Source organism: Triturus cristatus, chromosome 3_1, assembly GCF_964204655.1.
Source record: "Triturus cristatus chromosome 3_1, aTriCri1.1, whole genome shotgun sequence".
In the NCBI taxonomy this organism is placed as follows: domain Eukaryota; kingdom Metazoa; phylum Chordata; class Amphibia; order Caudata; family Salamandridae; genus Triturus; species Triturus cristatus.
Window position 1 is genome coordinate 317,832,760 of NC_140583.1, and position 21,395 is coordinate 317,854,154.

At 48.6% G+C, this 21,395-nt stretch overlaps 1 protein-coding gene across 3 annotated transcripts in view; it reads left to right on the forward strand.

The window, feature by feature from the left end:
• The window catches only part of LOC146860186 (dual oxidase 1-like), a 1,129,619-nt gene that overhangs the window by 278,293 nt on the left and 829,931 nt on the right, over positions 1–21,395 (forward strand). The window contains exon 1 of one of the 3 annotated variants that reach the window (XM_085644024.1): positions 14,865–14,963. The exons of the other annotated variants lie outside the window; for them this stretch is intronic. The gene's annotated coding sequence lies outside the window, so the exon portion shown is untranslated. Of the gene's footprint in view, positions 1–14,864; positions 14,964–21,395 lie in introns of those variants that run through there. 3 annotated transcript variants of the gene reach the window in all.

Here is a 21,395-nt window from a genome sequence, read left to right on the forward strand (position 1 = left end):
CAGAAACTGCGAATGCGCCAGAGTGTAATGTATGACGAGCACGTTGATGTTCTGTGACTCCTTAAAATAGGCGCTTCAGGACCGCTCTTTCTCGCGCCTCGACCTCCACTCTTTCTGTTTTATAGAATGCGTGGTGGCAAAGGTGCTAAGCATCTGAGACTTCCCGTCTCTCCTTACGCCGTGCTCCCAAAAACTTGTACTTGAACACCTCTGCAGCATTGCGGCAGTCCCCCGCTCCGGATTTAAATACGGAGCGCTCAGGCCTAACTAGTGTGCCGAGGGGGTCCCCTGCAGCTCGGGGCCCACCGCACCGCGAGGGATGCGGGGGCCTGTGTTACGCCCCTGATATTGCCTCCTCTTGGTGACTGTGTAACTGCTGTTAATATAGTCCAAGCGAATTCATGTTCTTTATGAGTTTTCTCCAAAAAGTGCGAGACCATTGGTGCGGCCAAGACTTGCTTTTTAATTCTAGATTTATGTTGCACTATTCTTTGATTCACTTGTTGGATTGTCTTCCCAACATATATTTTGGGGCACGGGCATGTGGTTACATTAATCGCGTTTTTTGTTTTATAATTTGTATATTCCTTATGCGTCCATTTGATGGCATCATGTGCATATTCCAAATCCTTGTTTGTGCTGGATCAGGCAGAGCAATTTCCGCATTTGCGGTGCCCTTCTATGGCTGGCATATTCCACTGTGCTTGTAAGTCTTTCTTCATTGATTTTTGGGCCATATCTGCTTGGATAATACTTTGGCCGATGCTTTTTCCTTTTTTTATGATGAATAATGGTTTTTCTAAAGGACATTCCAGATCTGAGAGAAGGTGCCAATTTTTGTATGATAATCTGTTGATATTTGTTTGTGTGTGGGCCAAACGTTGTCACGCACACTAGTTTTTCTAGTGGTTTCTTAATTCTTTTAGTTAGTAAGTCTTCTCTTGGTGTGAAGCAGGTCCGCTTGGTGGCATGTTTGAACAGTTTATGTGGGTAACCTCTTTCTTAAGTTGATTGCATAGTGCAGCCGCATGTATCATGAAATCCTCTTTCCTGGCACAATCGCGTCGTATGAGTAATAGTTGACCATAAGGGAGGTTGTCCCTTGAACTCCTCGGATGGGAGCTTTCATAATGTAAGATCATATTTCGATCAGTAGGTTTCCGATGTAGTGTAGTCGGCTTTTGTTCATAGGGTATTACTTCCACATCTAAGAAACTCAGGTTTGTCTTGCTTTTGTTAATACTAAATTTTAGGTCTGGATGACGGTTGTTCAGCCATTCGTGAAAAGATTGAAGTTGGGCCTATGTGCCACTCCAGAGGCACCACACGTAATCGATATATCTATACCACTGTTGAATTTGTCCTTTGTATGTGTTGTTGTTAAAAATACATTTGTCCTCAAAACAGGCCATAAACTGGACCGCCATTTCAGGGCCAAGGGATTTTTGAAGTTGGCATTTCTGTGTGCTATATATCTTTGTGCCTGCCTGATGTGTATTGCATGTCTTGCTCTGGAGTGACAGGGGCTGGTGAGCTGCAGTGGCTCCAGAGGGGCTGCGTGAGTTAGGGATAGGTTGAATAGGCAGATCTGCATTTGGAGTAGTGGGAGGATTAGCCTCACCCTGAATAGGTCTGTTCCTGCCTTGTACAATGCTGGCTCCGCCCCCCTGTGGTGTGTCTGGGGCCAGGACCTGCAATGTCAAAGGGGACTGTTGTGCACTGTAAAGAAAATTTTGAGTGCACCCCACAACATATTTCGATTGGATCACCACGCCCTGTGCCAGGACAGAACAAAGACCTGGCTGGTATAAATATTGGGGCTGTGACCCCATGTTAAGTGTACGTGCTTGGAGCTGTGAAGCTGAAGGACTGCATGGCAAGGAGGAACCGCCGTGGGACCCAGCTGCTGGTTCCTGGGGGTCCCTATGTGCTGGCCTGCCTGTGCCCAGCTCTGTCCCTGGTGACCTTGGACTTAGAGCATGGGAGCACTGGATTTCCCCTCCTGCTTGATGGGGAGCTGGTAGCCATTGCTCTGAACACACACTCGGCGTGAGGAGGACATTGCCAGACTTGAGGGGGTGAGCTGCAGAGACGCGTGCTGAGCACTTTGGCTTCTTTGCCTTTGAGCCCTAGAAGTGGGCTCAACATGCCTAGGTGCGGTGGGCGCAGTGTGCGTTCGTGCAGTGAGGAGCTCACCTGGTCTTCCCCTCGAGCGGTGCCGTGGGCAGCGTGTGGCCATGCTGAGGGCGTGAGGTAGCCGTCCCCACACCCAGAAGTTGCGGAGTCTTCGCTCCGTATTGCATGGCAAGGAAGCTGGAAATCGACAGAGGTGTTGCTCCGAGATCCCCAGAGTGCCCGAAGACGGGCAGAAGTCTGCGCCTGGTTGTGGGCAGAGTCGGAGGTCAGGCGGAGGTGCAGCCTGTTGGTAAACGGGGCTCCCTTGTGGTCGAGGAGAGCCCAGTGCACTGCCAAAGCCTGCCAGAGTGCGTGCCGGTGTCACAAGACGGACAGAGCCTCGCGGTCTCAGTCAGCAGCCAGGGAAAGGAACAGAGCCTCGCGGGCTCCCCTTGTCCAGCTTCAAGCTTTTCCCCACAGCAGGTCATCCCCTGCGGAGGGGACCAGAAGTCCCGGTGAGTGGGTCTTGCAGGGGAGCACTAGAGCAAGGTCCCTGGGAAAGAAGCCCTGGGAAGGAGGGACTCCCAAGGCATTGTTGGTGCCTAAGTGTTGGGTATAAAACTGTACCGCCGGATCACGGCAGCTGCAATGTTGGGGGCATTTTTGCATCTCAGGAGAGACAAGGGTGAGTTGCACCCTCGCCCCATTTCTGGTACCAGTCTGTTGGGCTTGTACCCTGCTGCAGTGGCAGACGGAAGCCACATATTCCTAGAGCCCTGACTTTGGACAAAGGGCATTGAGGGGATGTCCCAGACGGCCCCCCCGAGGTAGGCCACTTGGCCTGTGAGCACCTGGTGTTCTGGTAGGGCGCAAGGCCCTAAGGTGATGTATGCACCTGTTGAGTGTTACTGAGGTGCATTGCTAATATGATTTATGCATATTGTGATTTATGCCTAATGTGATTTATGCAAAGTGTCTGTACCAGCAGTTACTGGTTGTTTACTACTTACCTGTTCTGATGGTTCTGACAGTGGCCCGATTAGCCCTGCTCTGTAGATAATCCCCTGTAAAGTATAACCTAGTGCCAGGTGGCACAGTGTACATATGTGATTACATTCTGATGTGTTTTATGAATAATACAAAGGCTATTTTTATATAACCTTGTGTGGAGTTACTTTTGTGGTGTGCCTAGCGTGTGGCCGCTGTGTGTGAGTGTTGCGCAAACGCTTTACATATTGCCTCTGGGATAAGCCTGACAGCTCGTGCCAAGCTACCAAGGGGGTGAGCAGGGGTTATCCTCAGTGTGTAATTCCCGTGCCATGACTAGAGTGGTGGTTTCTGCCTGGCTTAGGCGCTTGCCATAGCCAACCAAAAATCCCATTTCTAAAATCAGGTCTCCAGTTTTCTTCTGAATTCAAGAAGGGAGTTGGCAGCAGATGGGGAAGTGGAGCTTGTTCCAGGTCTTGGGGGTGATGTGGGAGAAGGTGCGTCCTCCCATTTTAGTGCTTCAGATGCATGGGATGTGGGTGAAGGGTTGAAAAGCCGATCTGAGGTGCCTGGCAGGGTTGTGAAAGAGGATGCTGTCATTGAGGTAGGCAGGGGCTATGTTGTCAAATTACTTGTAGGTGAGTAGTTTGAAAGTAGCACATTTCTGGATTGGGAGCCCGTGGTGGTCTATGATGTGTTTGGAGATGTGTGCTGGTGGTGTCTTGGTGAGCTTGGAGAAGGTTCCTAGGTTGATTCCATTGCCATAGTCCAGCCTTCTGGTGAGGACAGCTAGAGTTACTGTCCTGCCGGTGTCCATTGGGAGCCATTTGAAGATTTGCCTGAGCATCTTGACAGTGTGGATGCATGTTGCTGATATCATGTTGACTCAGCTGACCATGGGGATTTGGCTGTTGATTATGGTACCCGGGATTCTAGAGATATTGGTGGGCATTGGTGCAGGTGCAGGGGCATAGGGTAACCAAAGCCAGAGACCATAAAGAGGTGTACATGCTGAGCAGTACCACTTCTGTTTTCCGTCGCTGAGCATTGAGCTTGCGGCAGCTCCTTTTCATACAGTCTGGTATATTGGACAAGCATGCCATGATGTTGGATTACGAGGTGGGCGTGTCTTCCTGGAGTGAGAGTATGAATTGAGCGTCATTTAAGTATGAGATTATGCTGAGGCCATGGGATCGAACAATGGATGCGAGATGAGCCATCTAGAAATGTGGCATAACCCAGAAAACGAGATTAAAATGGCAGAAGGACTGAGCCTACAAGAGCTGTCAAAATAAATAAGGGCGGGGGGGGTGGGAGGACGGTTACTGGATTATATTTACACATTAGGATGTAAAATAGGACAATTTGATTGGACATCAGTATGTATGCTTCCAGACTGTCGGGTGTTATCTGGTTCGCATGTCAGAGGACAAAGGGGGTAATCATTGCACAGACTGCACACTTCATGTCTATGAATAACTCTGTGAAAATGCCGCAATACACCAGGCACTGCCCGTCTTGAGTCTAGGACGTCGTAAGGATGGCAGGGCTGCTGTCTCTTGCCCATCAGAGACAATATGGACCTGTCCTCATGGGAGAAGCACGGTACAGAATTTGTAACAACACATGAAAATACACTGCTAAAGAAACAAGCATTGCAATGCAATAGGTCTCGCATTAACTCGAGTTTGAGCTATTGGCATTGTAAGTGACAATGCCTTTTATTTATGTTTTGGTTTTTAAAACATAAATAAAAGGCATTAGTATTTACAATGTCACTTACACTTTCGTAAATGCGAGACCTACTGCATTGAAAATGCTTGATTTATTTACACTTCTTTGGCTCCTGTCAGTAAGCAGTAAGTAATGCACATCAAACGCATCAAGCTTCAAAAATGAGGCACACTTGGGACAGATGCTAAAGTCACTGAGGATTTTCAGTAATGGACATTTCATGGACCAACATGGGAACATATAGGCCACAAATAAGGGGCAGAGAAGGCAATATAAAAGCAGCCGAATGGCACACTAAAGTTTAGTGACTAAACTCACCCACAAGTACACCTGAGGGGTACCAACATTGAGCACTCGAAGAGGTTCTATTAACAGTAGCTGAGGTTTAAGGAAAACACAGTAAATTAAGAACACAGCAGGCAACAAATGAGGTACACTGAGGGTTCAAATGAGTTGCACTGCGGAACACTCTGTCTCGAGTACACCTGAGGGGACAGTGACACCAACATCGAACACTTGAGGGCTCAAATGAGTGGCATATGAAGAACACACATGGGAAACTGCACAATTTAGTTACACTAAGCCATAGAAGTCAGATTAGCAGATGCATGCAAAGGAAGGAGGTTCGAAAGGGTGTAATTCAGAGACACCGTGGGGACAAACTAGATGAAGAAAGAATGTAGGGACACAAACAACCTTTGAGGGGGCGAAGAGAGAGAACGTGTAGGTCACAAATAGTGAACACTCGAAACACAATAATGTACACATATCACGATCATTAAATAAACAAATGGTGGGCGCAGAGGAAAGGACGATCGCGTAAATCCAATCGAGAAGCATGTGACCGAAGAGATTTATTTATTATATGCACTGAGGGTTCTGAATGCAGAAAAACATAACATTAGGCAGATGTCCCATTCAATTGTGGAAAGTATCCTCCCTTTTGGCATTTTCAGCCCGTCACAAAGCCTCCTCTTAACGTTAGCCTCTTTCTATCCCCTCTCCTCCTAAGTGCACAATTATGCCACAAGATCATCATCTCCAACCTTTAAAAGGCTGGGCATCCTGTATCCTGCACTTGAAGGGTTGGCCCTAGGACAGCCCAACAATCAGACCCTGGTACCACGGACAGCAGCAGACAGATGGCAAAGCCATTGAGGGACAGGGTTGGTATCTAACTGTAAACATCGCTGTTTCTGTGGAAATGTCTTGGCGTCCCATAACCTGCGCCTGCATGCTGGAGTATCAACAGTCACGCAAGAAAAGAAAAGGCAGACTAAAGTAGCACAATTTTGTTGCGTCTATTTAAAATCAAACAAAATGACGGTCCAACAAAAATCAGCACAAGATAGGCAAAATATGCAGAAACAGGTGTTGTCAAAAATCTGTAGGAAGTTTACTGCTCTTGTTATTCTATGCGTCAAAAACCCTTACCCCGTTTAGGCAGAACGCCCTGCTTGTAAACATCGGCTTTACGTTCTCACCTCTTACGCTTTAATGGAAGTGAGCACCATGGTAAGGGCAAAACTCTGCGTGTCGAAACTCTTCTGATCTACGAGTGTTCTGTTTAATTAGGGTGACTAGTCGTCCCGAATTTCCCCGGATGTTTGCGGTTTCTCATGGACAGTCCCGACGGTTTTAATACAAGCTGTCGCCATTGTGAAAAAAACATAGTGCTTACTGACTAATTGAAGGAGACATTCTAATGCCGCAAGTAAAAGATCCTGTCCTGATGGGCGGTCCCTAAAGGAGACAGGGTGTTAACTCGATGGGACTAAGAAGCCTCATTATCAATTAGAAGCTAGCGTTTACCATGGACGAGTGCGCCAGCCAATGAAAAATATGGGTGGGGCTTCCACACCACTTCTAAAAAATACCCTAATACAGCATCCCTCGCAAAGCGAGCAACGTATGCGCTGCAACGCTAGGCGAGACCTAAAATACTGAAGGGGCCTCTCTACCCAAACCTGTTCAGGTGGGGAAGACGGAAGTGCCGGTTGTCTCTTGTCCGTCAGTATAAGGGGTGCGCCGCGCTGCATATAAGACTGACTAGCGCCAGTGGGCAGAGCTCGCGAGAACTGTTGAAAGCGAGGACGGCTCAGAGAACATCAGAAGAAACATTAGCGAGACTCAGAAAAAAGTCACAAGAAAGGAATACAAGGAATTGTGGAGAGTACAGACACTTTTCAGTAACATCAATGTATAGAGGAAATGCTTACAATTTTGAAATAAAATTATAATGTATACAATGTGAGACAAAGCCACATATCAGATGCTGGTTTCCTTGTAGAGGCAGAGAGTACTGAAGGAGGGAACTATTCATAAATGAAATGCACATTTTCCACTTTCCACAAGCTACTGTGACTCATAAGGGAGCACACTACTCATAGTCAGTGTGAGATCCAGAAAGGTCCCATGTTGGAAGAACAGTTTAAAACTGATCATATACATTTTTCAAGAAGATTGGATCTCTTTGAGATGCAACATATGCAGTCTAGGTTGAATGCTATATACATGATTTTCAGAAGGGCACGCCAGCCCTTCTTAGTGTTCAAGCCAGTGTGGACAGTCATACCATAGCATTCGTGTAAAATAGGACAATTTGATTGGACATCAGTATGTATACCTCCAGACTGTGAGATGTTATCTGGTTCCCATGTCAGAGGACAAAGGGGGTAATCATTGCACTGACTGCACACTTCATGTCTATGAATAACTCTGTGAAAATGCCGCAATACCTGGCAAAGGCTCCTACGGTGGATTCAATTAGCACGGCAGGGTGCAGACACAACAGGATGTTTTAAAGAACTGTTAGCTTTAAGACAGTAACCAATTATCGTGTCCACGAGCCTGAAGCATGAGTAGACTTAATTATTCTTAATGGCGCAGTGTATGCCTTTAATAAAAGAGAAAAACACAAGAGCGGGCACCAGAGGGCACTGCCAGTCTTGAGTCTAGGAGGTGGTAAGGATGGCGGGGCTTCTGTCTCTTGCCCATCAGAGACAATATGGACCTGTCCTCAAGGGAGAAGCACGGTATACAATTTGTAACAACACATGAAAATACACTGCTAAAGAAACAAGCATTTGCAATGCAATAGGTCTCGCATTTACGCGAGTTTGAGCTGTTGGCATTGTAAGTGACAATGCCTTTTATTTATGTTTTGGTTTTTAAAACATAAATAAAAGGCATTGGCATTTACAATGTCACTTAAACTCTCATAAATGCAAGACCTATTGCATTGCAAATGCTTTATTTTCTTACACTTCTTTGGCTCCTGTCAGTAAACAGTAAGTAATGCACATCAAACGCATCAAGCTGCAAAAATGAGGCACACTTGGGACAGATGCTAAAGTCACTGAGGATTTTCAGTAATGGACATTTCATGGACCAACATGGGAACATATAGGCCACAAATAAGGGGCAGAGAAGGCAACATAAACTCAGCCGAATGGCACACAAAAGTTTAGTGACTAAACTCACCCACGAGTACACCTGAGGTGTACCAACGTTGAGCACTCGAAGAGGGTCTAGTGACAGTAGCTGAGGTTTGAGGACAACACAGTAAATTAAGAACATAGCAGGCAACAAATGAGGTACACTGAGGGTTCAAATGAGTTGCACTGCGGAACACTCTGTCACGAGTACACCTGAGGGAAACAGAGACACCAACATCGAACACTTGAGGGTACAAATGAGTGGCATATGAAGAGCACGCATGGGAAACTGCACAATTTAGTTACACTGAGCCATAGAAGCCAGATTCACAGATGCATGCAAAGGATGGAGGTTCGAAAGGGTGTAGTTCAGAGACACCGAGGGGACAAACTAGATGAAGAAATAATGTAGGGACACAAACAACCTTTGAGGGGGCGAAGAGAGAGAACGTGTAGGTCAAAAATAGTGAACACTCGAAACACAATAAAGTACACATATCACGATCATTAAATAAACAAATGGTGGGTGCCGAGGAAAGGACGATCGCGTAAAGCCAATCGAGAAGCATGTGACCGAAGAGATTTATATATTATATGCACCGAGGGTTCTGAATGCAGGAAAACGTAAAATTAGACATATGTCACTTTCAATCGTGGATCCCGTCACAAAGCCTCCTATTAACATTAACCTCTTTCTATCCCCTCTCCTCCTAAGTGCACAATTATGCCACAATGTCATCATCTCCTACCTTAAAAAGGCCGGGCATCCTGTATCCTGCACTCGAAGGGTTGGCCCTAGGACAGCCCAACAATCAGACCCTGGTACCACGGACAGCAGCAGACAGATGGCAAAGCCATCGAGGAGCAGGGTTGGTATCTAACAGTAAACATCGATGTTTCCGTGGAAATGTCTTGGCGTCCCATAACCTGCGCCTGCACGCTGACGTGTCAACAGTCACGCAAGAAAAGAAAAGGCAGACTAAAGTAGCACAACTTTGTTGCGTCTATTTAAAATCAAACAAAATGACGGTTCAACAAAAATCAGCACAAGATAGGCAAAATATGCAGAAACAGGTGTTGTCAAAAAGCTGTAGGAAGTTTACTGCTCTTGTTATTCTACGTGTCAAAAACCCTTACCCTGTTTAGGCAGAATGCCCTGCTTGTAAACATCAGCTTTACGTTCTCATCTCTTACGCTTTGATGGAAGTGAGCACCTTGGTCAGGGCAAAACTCTGCGTATCGAAAGTCTTCTGATCTACGAGTGTTCTGTTTAATTAGGGTGACTAGTCGTCCCGAATTTCGCCGGATGTTTGCGGTTTTTCGTGGACAGCCCGAAAGTTTTAATACAAGCTGTCGCCATTTTGAAAAAAACATAGTGCTTACTGACTAATTGAAGGAGACAGTCTAATGCCGCAAGTAAAAGATCCTGTCCTGATGGGCGGTCCCTAAAGGAGACCGGTTGTTAACTCAACGGGACTAAGAAGCCTCATTATCAATCAGAAGCTAGCGTTTACCATGGACGATGAGGCCAGCCAATGAAAAATATGGGTGGGGCATCCACACCACTTCTAAAAAATACCCTAATACAGCATCCCTTGCAAAGCGAGCAACTTATGCGCTGCAACGCTAGGCGAGACCTCAAATACTGAAGGGGTCTCTCTACCCAAACCTGTCCAGGTGGGGAAGCCCGAATTGCTGGTTGTCTCCTGTCCATCAGTATAAGCCGTGCGCCGCGCTGCATATAAGACTGACTAGCGCCAGTGGGCAGAGCTCGCGAGAACTGTTGAAAGCGAACGACGAAGAGAACATTAGAAGAAACATTATCGAGACTCAGAAAAAAGTCACCAGAAAGGAATACAAGGAATTGTGGGGAGTACAGACACTTTTCAGTAAAATCAATGTATAGAGGAAATGCTTGCAATTTTGAAATAAAATTAAAATGTATACAATGTGAGACAAAGCCACATATCAGATGCCGGTTTCCTTGTAGAGACAGAGAGTGCTGAAGGAGGGAACTATTCATAAATGAAATTCACATTTTCCTCTTTCCACAAGCTGCTGTGGCTCATAAGGGAGCACACTACTCATAGTCAGTGTGAGATCCAGAAAGGTCCCATGTTGGAAGAAGTGTTTAAAACTGATCCTATATATTTTTCAAGGAGATTGGATCTCTTTGAGATGCAACATATGCAGTCTAGGTTGAATGCAATATACATGATTCTCAGAAGGGCACGCCAACCCTTCTTAGTGTTCAAGCCAGTGTGGACAGTCATACCATAGCATTTGTATAAATTCCCTCTTGGACAGCTTTTCTGCGAAGCTGCTACCTCTGAGAGATATCTGATCCCGCTCCAGCGCTTGCCACCTGAGATTGTTTCTGAATGGTTGGGAACTGTAAAGTGAGAAACGAGGTGGCCATTGGGACCCTCACACTAGATTCCACTACTATGTTGGCCAAGCCTTCTTTTGACTTTTTGGCTTGTTTCGCCAATGTAGAGAAGACCACAAATGCACCAGAATCTGTACGTTATGTTCATGAATTACAGTTACAAAACTAGGGCGAAAGGTTCCCGAATTTGTACCTTACTTCCCACCTCCCGACTGAGATGTTTAAAAAATCTGGGGCTCCCTGCTCAGCGTTCGTATCTAACCAAACAGCGTTGCCAGGTTGGAATCAAAAATGTGCACAGCCCCCTTTGAAAATAAGCATTGGCATAGCCAATAGGTCTCGCTTTTGGGACCTTATAAGTATTTAGTTAAGCAGCACAATATCCTTGGTGCAACAACATCAACAGTTGCATGGCTAAACACTTATAAAGTCCCAAAGGTGAGACTTATTGGCTATGCCAATGCTTGTTATGCCTCGAAGATAGGGGGTGGATCACTAACTGGCGGCATGAGGAGGTGTGCGAAACAATATAAAAAGGGGCTGGCACATTGACCTGCATTATGGAGAAGGAATCTGAAGTGATGCAAAAAGTGACTTTGGCACTACTAGGTATGGAGAGGGATGCAAGGTAGGATATGAAGTAGGGGTGGGCGGAATTTGCGAAAGCGACTTTCGCAAATTATCGCGAAAATGTTAAAAATCTCCGCAAACACACGGAAATATCGCGAAGATGCAGACGTTTTTTTCCCGCCCGTTCGCGGTATTTTCTGCGTGGTCGCGGCTCGCCAACTTACCCATGCGGTTGCTCGCCGGCGCGGCCATCTTGTTTTCACTCTTTTCGTGGTGCATGATCGCGAGAAGAAAGACGTGATCGCGCGACGCATGACGTTACTGCTGGCGCGAACTGTCGCGAGACAGCGCAAATGGCTACCAACAATCCAACATCTCGTGGAGAACGCGACCGGATCGGGAAAACTTGTCGGCGAACGCGGGAATTCAGGTAAGGCGATCGCGCGCGCCCGAGAATGTATTACTTTACAGCGCGAGCAAGAAACAAATTATCGCTAAGCTGCGGAATGCGGAAATTTTGACATTTTCGCGCTCTCCGCGGAACGCGAAAATGTCAAATTATCGCAATTTCCGCGAGCGGAACGGAAATTTAGCCCAGGCCTAATATGAAGATGACGGAAACAAAAAAAAAGAAAGCAGGCACCCCAGTGCAATATGTGGGAGCTGCAGGTCCTCGCAAAATATTATAAGAAAACATTAACAAAGATGAAATATGAAAAAAGGAGCCAACAGTTTGGTAACAGCATGCAGATAACTGCTGGGCCTTGAACAAAAAAAAAAACATTGGCAAAGCGAAAAAAATAAATTAAAGCAGAAATGTAGTAATGTACCCATTAGCCCAGTCAGCATAGTGGACTATTTCTTCGATGGAGGTGCACAACCAAATGCCATCAGTTACAGTGAAGAGAGCCATGGCTGATGTGATCTCTCCCAGTGCTGTATATATTGGGCATAAGGAAAATATAAATAACACAACTACAGACCAATGAATGAAGCGGGCAGGCCGACACCTCCTACAGTAAATATATTGTATATAGAATGTTACTTAAATTAAATGGCCTTGGCTAACTCCAGATCTAAAATGCCTGCTCCAAATATTGGACTAAACCAGACTTAAACCACTGTACAGATCTTTGTTAATTTAATTTCTACTGCATTGTATGCATCCCATGGTCTGCTTCATAGAGTAACATGGACATTTTTTGACAAATTAGTGTTGGAGACAGACAAAAGCCGAAGTTCCATCTTCTGCCCCTCCCTTTACCACGAAATGCTTTCCTAGTTAGCAAAAATTCCCAGCCTTTTGAAAGCAAGGTGGTCACCGGTAGCCACCATGTTCCGTGCCAGGCTGTTCCACTCATGTTTCGAATTTCTTTCAGAATGATCTAATTGTGGCTCAGTGCAAATGTTGGCGAAAAACTAATGAAAACACAACACAAACTTTGTGTAATTGGGACATGGTTCCCGCAATAACATGATCAAAGTGTGGCTCAGGCACTTTTTATCACTTCATTGAGAGTAATAATTCGTAGTTAATGACCTTGTGTTACCCGCGTTATAGTGCATTAATGTGGGAATTTTATGCAAGTGGCATCAAGAGGGACACTGACCTGAGACTCTGGATAGGTTGAATAATACTTGAAAAGTATGAAAGACAATTCATCGTAAACACAAAGTCGAAAACAAGATCGCCCCACACCATGCCATACATGTCAAAGGGGTGTAAGACTATAGTGACCAATAAACACTGAAGTACTTTAAAACATGCACAATCTAAAACGTGGGGGGGCCACGGGAGAGGGGAGCAATAGGAGAGCGGTGGAAGCAACAGAGGGCAGGGAATGCGTGGTGGGAAGGGGAGCAACACGGTGGGTGGAGGAGGGCTGCTAAAATACGGATCGCTTAGAAATAAACAAAGAGACAAACACGCAAAAAGAACAAGTGGCCATTAGAAGCTAACGATTCAATGGCAAGTTGCTGGGCTCTATTTATGATTCGTGCAGCTGAGGTTCTCCACCGGGTGATTTTCTTCCCAGACCACATTGAGGTGGGGGGGCAGTTTTGAAGGTGAGAGGTAAGTAAGTTTATGAAAGTGTTCAATAAAGGGGGAAGTAAACTGTAATGTTCCATGTTAACTTGTGTGGGTGTAGACAGCAGTGGGTTGATGCTCTGTGGTGGTTTGCAGGTGAGAACGTATTTGTGAAGCCCTCCACCTAACCCTTGACAGCCATGGCAATGTTGTTCAGTAGGGTAAATGGAACTGGTGCAAGTAGAAACCCAGTAATACTACAAGCTGTCTATCATCCTTCACAAAAGAGTCCCATCCTCTGTCACAGTCCATCCAGCCGAGACAACATGTTCCCACCCGGCGGCTTCAAATAGCGCCGAGGTCAAGTTTACACCTTTCTGGCACTGTCGACCTCTGACTGCTTGCCAACATTCTGCGGTCGGTTACATGCAAATCGGAGTCAACAGTTACATTGTCAGAGGCCGCATTGTGTGTGGCTTTACCATAAACGACCTAGCACGCAGAAAGTGTAAATGTTATGTCAGTATCAGGCACCGTTTAATCTTGATCGAGTAGTGATGCAACTGACAAACGCAGAACGATGCCAGCCATTTCTAGTAATGGTCAAGGAGGGCTCTGCTTTCTCAAGGCTGATTGCGGCTCTGTGCCCGAGTGGCATATAAGAACAAGCATTGGCCGCGTGGCCGTGAAAGTGACACAGCCGTTCACTAAATGTCTCGGCCAGACCAGCATGCGCTGGATCAGGCATGACCTAAAAAGGCAAACCAAGCCCGACCCCCAAATCACGAAAAAACATTTTTGGATCGTATTGAAAATTAAAAACAACCATGTATAGAACTTTAGTGAAGTTGACAAAGGGGACTAGACTGTCAGTTCAAAATCCCCATTTGTCACGGCATAAAGTACCATTATTTGTGACCAGTGGTGTCTCCATATTATTTAAACAAATACATTGACTAATTCCATCATTCTTACTCGTTTTCTGAATGTAGTTAATACCATACTTAATAATGAAAGTAAATGCTCTGTTCCAAGCTCTGTCCTAAGATGCCGGCTGCCGTGCTCGCATAGTTTTGGTGGCTTCCTGCAGTCAGAACGCACACTACAGCTACTGGTGATTGCTTCATATTGCAAAGGCGGTGTCATACCAGAGTTGACTGAGCTAACCAGCCATACTATGCGGGCATAACAAACACCCCCACAGCCCCCGCGGTGCGGGGGTGCCCCCACTCTTCAGTAAATGAAGGGGGCCCCCTCAGCTCTTCGGTAGAGAGCTGTGAGAGAGAGGCTTGCTCTAAATCAAGCCTCTCTCTCTAACTAAAGCAGCCTGCACGGAGCTCCTGCGCTGACCCAGGACTGAAGAGAAACAATGTAACAAGTTACATTGTTTCTCTTCAGTCAGAGCCACCAGCCAGTCCCGGAACAAGGATGGGGGTGGGGGCCCCAGAGAGAGCAGGAGGCATCACAGCATTACCCACAGGGCACTGCCTCTGAGAAGGGAGAGGACAAGGATGGGGGTGGGGGCCCCAGAGACAGCAGGCAGGAGGCAGCACAGAGGAGAGCTGAGAGGGGAATGGATGGGGGTGGGGGCCCCAGAGACAGCATTCACCACAGGGCACTGCTCCTCTGAGGCAGCACAGAGCTGACTTCAGCCAGCAAGTTTGCAGCTCCAGAAACAGGATCTGCTGGGACACATCAGAAGGTGAGAGTTAGAGCTATTGATGTTGTAATGGCCAATGTATTTTACCTATGCGTTTTCTGTTTGGAGTGGAGGGAATGTGTGTGGTTTCAATTGGACATATATGGTTTGGATTGGAACTGTTGGTTGTGGAATTGTGTTGCGTGGATTGGATCTGTGTAGTGAAATAATGTGGCATGGTGTGCAGTGCAATTATGTGGTATTGAGTGGAGTGGGATTGTGTGTCTTGGAGTGGGATTATCTGGAATGGTCTTTTGTGTTGTGGAGTGGTATGTAGTGGAGTTTCCTTATGTGGTGTGCTGTTAAATATTATAGCATGATGTGGAATTTGTGGTGTAGATTGGATGTATGTGGTGTGTTGTGCATTTGTGGTGTTAGTCTGAATTATGTAGTTTGTTGTGAATTATGTGGTGTGGAATGGAAATGTGTAGAGTTGAATTGTGTGACGTGGAAGTTGCGGTGTTGAGTGAAATTATGTTGAGTGGTATTATGAGGCATGGTGTGAAGTGTAGCTATGTGGAGTGTTGCTACGTGGCATAGACTGGATTTATGTGAAGTGTGTGTATGCAGTATGGAGTAGAGCATAATTATGTGGAGGTTAATTATGTGGAGCTGAGTGGTATTATGTGGAGTGTTATTATGCTGTGTAATAAATTGTGTGGGGATGAATTGTGGAATTGTGTGACATGTGGAATTATGTGGCATGGTGTGGTGTATAATTATGCGCAGTGGAATTATGCAACATGTTGCAGAGTTGTATTTTGTGGAGGGTAATTATGTGTTTTAGAGTTGAGTGTAAATATGTTGTGTGGAGTGTAATTATGTGGTTGGGAGTGGTATTAAGTTGTGTGGAATGTGATTCTGTGATGTGGAATTATGTGGTATTGAGTGAAGTGGAAATATATGTATTTTTTGGATTGTATTTATGTGGTATGGAATGTTGTAGGGTTAAATTATTTATAGTTGAATTGTGCAGTGTGGATTTATAAGCAGGGGCGTAACACAGGCCCCCACAGCTCCCGTGTTGCGGGGGGCCCCAGCGCTCCAGAGGCCCCCTCAGCGGTGCCAGCAAGCACCACAAATCCGTGACTGTCTGGGATAGGTAATTAATTAATATAGGTAGGTTATGTAACTTACGCTTGCTCTAGACTTTTCTTTATAAATTAAATGGTAACATTTAAAAAATGGTAATTGTGCACACTGCGCAGCGTGCAGATGTCTCCGTCGCCGCATCTGCGCGGTCTTACTCTTCACCCTTAGGGTGGGGCTGGTGACCAATTGTCATGCGCATTGCTGACTGGTGAAGCGAGGAGGCATCCCAGAGGCCAGAGTGGAGACAATTGAGAGGTAACGTGCGGCGGCGACTACCTGCCATAATTGAATTATTTCTCTGGCTAGCCTTGTTTTCCCTGTCTTCTGCGGCTCGCGCAGGTGAGTCTGTCTGTTCGCCCAGTCTATGCCACCCCCCCGCAGACAAGTGCACCCCACCCAAAATTAATTGCGACGACCACTTGTGTGCGTAAGGTCTCTAGTTTAGTGTGAAGGCATTTAGTAAAAGAAAGGCGCCTTTGGTACATGAAGGTTGTTTGGAAAATATGGGGGGGGATTACGTTACACATTAAAGATTAAAGGTGTGTGTCATCACTTTCACCTGCGATTTATATTGATTTGCGGATTTTACAGAAAACACAAAAATCGTCACTGAAGTTTGTGGGCGCAAGAAAATATACCCTTCACCTATGAATTTACACCTTAGTCTGTGACTTTGGGAGAAGTTTCCCGGTTTCGCCCGACTTTGTCAAGGCAAAGTGATACCCACTTCCCCCCAAAACTGACCCGATTTCTTGTCGCTGATTCCTAGTTGTCAAGTGATGTCGGTTCTGAAGGGGCAGGTCCAGCTGAACTAGACATCTGAGTGGGGCAGAGAGGGGGAGGATTGGGGCTGTGGTGGCAGTGGTGCTATATAAATTGCAGCTTGCAGATTAAATGGTTTCTAGCTGAAACAGTTAAAAGTTACTAAAATACAGCAACATGCATTGCTGCACAGTCGAATGCCCTTCACTAAAATTGACAGGCCATCTTTCAGTTACTCTTTGTTGCTTGGTTGTTAAACTGAGACTGAGGTGAAACATTTGCCAGAACAGTCTTAAAAGGTGCAAAAATTACAAAAAAATTAAGTATAAGTATCACAAAATGTGCGGCATTAGACCGCATAATTTGCCTTTTCATACTGCATAATTGAGTACCTGCAGCATCATTCTCATGGCACTGCATGCCATGTACTTCCCCTCTGTTTACTGCTCTCGCAAACAGCCACCAATCCTACCCCATTGATATGAAAGGAAAAAAATAACATTGACGGCCTTTCTATGTTACGAAGCATGTTCTACCAGAGGTTGCACGTGACTTTCGTGGAAACAGGCACCAGCGTGTGTAACTCTCTTCTCTTTCTGGACTTTGTTTTTAACACCAGCATAACCTACCTCACTTGCGACCTTTGAACTGTGGGGTGCTCCATGCACTTTCCCGCCCTGAAGCCGTCGTACTCCACTCAGTAGCAGTAAAAGGATCAATGTTTCTGGTCCATAAATGGCTCAAAATCCCTGACTCTGTGGGTGTGACAAGATCATCCAGCATCCTGCCCCAAACACCTGCCAGCCCAACAGAGCTCTCCAGGCAAAGAAACCTGCCAGCCCCACAGACCTCTCCGGCCACAGAAACCTGCCAGCCCCACAGACCTCTCCGGCCACAGAAACCTGCCAGCCCCACAGACCTCTCCGGGCACAGAAACCTGCCAGCCCCACAGACCTCTCCGGGCACAGAAACCTGCCAGACTCCCAGACCTCCCCAAGCAGAGCAGCCAGCCAGCCCCACAGACCTCCCCAGGCACAGAGACCTGCCAGTCCCACAGACCTCTCCGGGCACAGAAACCTGCCAGCCCCACTGACCTCTCCAGGCACAGAATCTGTCATCCCCACAGACCACTCCAGGCAGAGAAACCTGCCAGCCCCACAGACCTCCCCAAACACAGAAACCTGCCAGCTTCACAGACCTCCCCAAGCACAGAAACCTGCCAGTCCCACAGAACTCAAGCAGAGAAACATGCCAGCCCCACAGACATCCCCAAGCACAGACACCTGCCAGTCCCACAGACCTCCACAGGCACAGAATCTGGCAGCCCCACAGACCTCCCCCAGCACAGAAACCTGGCAGTCCCACAGACCTCTACAGGCACAGAATCTGCCAGCCCCACAGACCTCACCAAGCATAGAAACCTGCCAGCCCCACAGACCTCCCCCGGCACAGAAACCTGCAGCCCCACAGACCTCGACCTAGCACAGAAACCTGCCAGCCCCACAGACCGCCCCAAGCACAGAATCCTGCCAGCCCCACAGACCTCCCCAGGCAGAGAAACCTGCCAGTCCCACAGAACTCCCCAGGCAGAGAAACCTGCCAGTGCCATGACCTCCCCATGCACAAACACCAGCCAGTCCCACAGACCTCCCCAGGCACAGAAACCTGTTAGCCCCACAGACCTCCCAGGGTACAGAAACCTGCGAGTACCACAGACCTCCCCGGGCACAGAAACCTGCCAGCCCCAGAGACCTCCCCGAGCACAGACACCTGCCAGTCTCACAGACCTCCACAGGCACAGAATCTGCCAGCCCCACAGACCTCACCAAGCATAGAAACCTGCCAGCCCCACAGACCTCCCCAGGCACAGAAACCTGCAGCCCCGCAGACCTCACCTAGCACAGAAACCTGCCAGCCCCACAGACCTCTCCAGGCAGAGAAACCTGCCAGCCCCACAGACCTCCCCAAGCACAGAATCCTGCCAGCCCCACAGACTTCCCCAGGCAGAGAAACCTGCCAGTCCCACAGACCTCCCCAGGCAGAGAAACCTGCCAGTGCCCTAGACCTCCCCATGCACAAAAACCAGCCAGTCTCACAGACCTCCCCAGGCACAGTAACCTGTTAGCCCCACAGACCTCCCAGGGTACAGAAACCTGCCAGTCCCACAGACCTCCCCGGGCACAGAAACCTGCCAGCCCCAGAGACCTCCCCGAGCACAGAAACCTGCCAGTCCCACAGACCTCCACAGGCACAGAATCTGCCATCTCCACAGACCACTCCAGGCAGAGAAACATGCCAGCCCCACAGACCTCTCCAAGCAGAGAATCTTGCCAGCCCCACAGACCTCCCCAGGCAGAGAAACCTGCCAGTCCCACAGACCTCCACAGGCAGAGAAACCTGCCAGCCACACAGACCTCCCCAGGCACAGAATCCTGCTAGTCCCACAGACCTCCCCAAGCACAGAAACCTGCCAGCCCCACAGACCTCCCCGGGCACAAAAACCTGCCAGCCCCACAGACCTCCCCAAGCACAGAAACCTGCCAGTCCCACAGACCTCCCCAGGCAGAGAAACCTACCAGCCCCACAGACCTCCCCAGGCAGAGAAACCTGCTAGACCCACAGACCTCCCCAGGCAGAGAAACCTGCCAGTCCCACAGACCTCTCTGGACACAGATACCTGCCAGTCCCACAAACCTCCCCGGGCACAGAAACATGCAAGTCTCACAGACCTCTCTGGGCACAGAAACCTGCCAGTCCCAAAGACCTCCCCAGGCAGAGAAACCTGCCAGCCCCACAGACCTCCTCAAGCACAGAAACCTGCCAGTCCCACAGACCTCCCCAGGCATAGAAACCTGCCAGCCCCACATACCTCCCCAGGCAGAGAAACCTGCTAGTCCCACAGACCTCCCCAGGCAGAGCAACCTGCCAGTCCCACAGACCTCTCCGGGCACAGAAACCTGCCAGTCCCACAGACCTCTCTGGGCACAGATACCTGCCAGTCCCACAAACCTCCCCGGGCACAGAAACATGCCAGTCTCACAGACCTCTCTGGGCACAGATACCTGCCAGTCCCAAAGACCTCCCCAGGCAGAGAAACCTGCCAGTCCCCACAGACCTCCCCGGGCACAGAAACCAGCCAGTCCCACTGACCTCCCCAGGCAGAGAAACCTGCCAGTCCCCACAGACCTCCCCGGGCACAGAAACCAGCCAGTCCCACTGACCTCCCCAAGCACAGAATCCTGCCAGTCCCACTGACCTCTCCCGGCAGAGAAACCTGTTAGCCCCACAGACCTCCCAGGGCACAGAAACCTGCCAGTCCCACAGACCTCCCCGGGCACAGAAACCTACCAGCCCCATAGACCACACCAAGCAGAAAAACCTGCCAGCCCCACAGACATCCCCAAGCACAGACACCTGCCAGTCCCACAGACCTCCACAGGCACAGAATCTGCCAGCCCCACAGACCTCCCCCAGCACAGAAACCTGGCAGTCCCACAGACCTCCACAGGCACAGAATCTGCCAGCGCCACAGACCTCACCAAGCATAGAATCCTGCCAGCCCCACAGACCTCCACAGGCACAGAATCAGCCAGCCCCACAGACCTCACCTAGCACAGAAACCTGCCAGCCCCACAGACTTCTCCAGGCAGAGAAACCTGCCAGCCCCACAGACCTCCCCAAGCACAGAATCCTGCCAGCCCCACAGACCTCCCCAGGCAGAGAAACCTGCCAGTCCCACAGACCTCCCCAGGCAGAGAAACCTGCCAGTGCCATAGACCTCCCCATGCACAAAAACCAGCCAGTCCCACAGACCTCTCCAGGCACAGAAACCTGTTAGACCCACAGACCTCCCAGGCACAGAAACCTGCCAGCCCCAGAGACCTCCCTGAGCACAGAAACCTGCCAGTCCCACAGACCTCCACAGGCACAGAATCTGCCATCTCCACAGACCACTCCAGGCAGAGAAACCTGCCAGCCCCACAGACCTCCCGAAGCACAGAATCTTGCCAGCCCCACAGACCTCCCCAGGCAGAGAAACCTGTCAGTCCCACAGACCTCCACAGGCAGAGAAACCTGCCAGCCACACAGACCTCCCCAGGCACAGAATCCTGCCAGTCCCACAGACCTCCACAAGCACAGAAACCTGCCAGCCCCACAGACCTCCCCGGGCACAGAAACCTGCCAGCCCCGCAGACCTCCCCAAGCACAGAAACGTGCCAGTCCCACAGACCTCCCCAGGCAGAGAAACCTGCCATCCCCACAGACCTCCCCAGGCAGAGAAACCTGCTAGACCCACTGACCTCGCCAGGCAGAGAAACCTGCCAGTCCCACAGACCTCTCCGGGCACAGATACCTGCCAGTCCTACAAACCTCCCCGGGCACAGAAACATGCCAGTCTCACAGACCTCTCTGGGCACAGAAACCTGCCAGTCCCAAAGACCACCCCAGGCAGAGAAACCTGCCAGTCCCCACAGACCTCCCCTGGTACAGAAACCTGCTAGTCCCACAGACCTCAGTGCTGGGGCATATGAGAACGTTTTTCTATTTTTGGGCTGTGGCCAAAATAGAATAATCTTACTA